This window comes from Echinops telfairi, unplaced genomic scaffold (genome assembly GCF_000313985.2).
Source record: "Echinops telfairi isolate 266 unplaced genomic scaffold, ASM31398v2 ScPeMD7_7458;HRSCAF=8496, whole genome shotgun sequence".
In the NCBI taxonomy this organism is placed as follows: Eukaryota; Metazoa; Chordata; class Mammalia; order Afrosoricida; family Tenrecidae; genus Echinops; species Echinops telfairi.
In genome coordinates, this window is record NW_022111358.1 from 48,068,341 (window position 1) to 48,069,854 (window position 1,514).

A 1,514-nucleotide genomic window follows, 5' to 3' on the forward strand; every position below is an offset into this window, starting at 1 on the left:
GTGCTGTTTGATCTCTTGACTGCTGCTCCCATGAGCATTGATGGTGGGTCCAAGTCAGACGAACTCCGACAACGTCACGGTGCGCACGTGTCTCCTCGTGTCTCGGTTCTTTCTTCTCTAGGACGTATACCATGTAGACTGGTGGCTGAGTCACATGGCATTTCTATCTCCCACTCTTTAAGGAGGTGACATTCTGTTCCACACAGGGGCTGCGCCCTTCCAGTCAGTCCCAGTAGCAGTGTGTGAGGGTCCCGGTCTCTTCTCACCCTTACCAGCATTGGCTGTTGTTGTTGTTTTTGAGAAACAGATGAGAACCTTGCCACCCGTGCTGGGTGGAGGTGAGCGCTCACTGTGGTGTGGATTCGAGACTCTCATGCCTAAGGACCACAAGCACTTCTTCACCATCTGTCCACTATCCAGATGCCTTCTTGGGCGGCGGCATGTTGAGTTCTTGTTTTTTCCATCCTTAAAAAGAAAGAAAGAAAGAAAGAAAGGCAGCAGGAACTTGTTTGATCAAAATTCAGAACCCAATTACACGTAAAAGAATGTAAAGCACTCCGAAGAAACCTTGGGAGGGAAAAAACCACCACCAACAAAAACACAACTTTGTCTCATGAGCTTTGGACATCAAAAGCATAGAAAGGCAGCGAAAAGGAGGAAGACCCTCGATGGGACAGGCAGACCCAGCGGCTACAACCCTGGGCTCAAGCAGAGGGTGGTGGAGGCCAGGCCGTGTGTCCTTCCATTGCAGCTAACGACAGCACCAACATCGGCAGAGAGAGGGGCCCTGCGGGACCAAGGCCCTCAGACACCCTTCAGGCTTGGCACTGAGCCCACACTGCCAGAGATCACATGACGGCCAAGCAACAGCCTGGCTTACAAAGTGACCATCAATCCCATGAGACACCCTCCCCCCACCTCTACAAGAGACCCCAAAGTCAAGTTCAAGAGGCAGGTGAGGGTTCAAATGATGCTGAAACAGGGAACCTAGGGAAGGAGGGCTACCGGTCAGGAAGCACACTGAGGCCCTCTGCAGCCAGAAGGACTCGCCGCTCTGCGAAGTCTCCCTGCAGCCTGCAGAAGCGTGCTGTGCCTGGGAGACCCACTTCTACCCACTTCCCCTTTAAGGTTTCACACCTTTCTTCGCTTGCTAAGCCTTGGTGAATGTGGTGCAGCTGACCCCCAGCCTCACATCTACCCAGAAGCGTCTTGGAAGAAAGGCCTGGCTACCTGTGTCCCCCTGTGTTCAGCCGAGCAGCTCACCCCAGAAACGCTCCACAACCTCTGCTGGAAATGGGTGTGACAGCGGTGTGCACGTCTCATGACTGGTTCCAGCATTTTGATTAATATCAGCCTCCCTGGCTTCCAGTTTCCCTGTCTGGTTTCCGCCCTGGGGCCTGGTTTGCTCACCACCTTCCCCCAGGCCTCCCAGGGCTGTAAAGATGCTCCTGACCCGGTCCTGTCCACAGCCCTCCCTTGTGTTGACTTGGAGCAGGGGCGGGGAACCGTTTTTT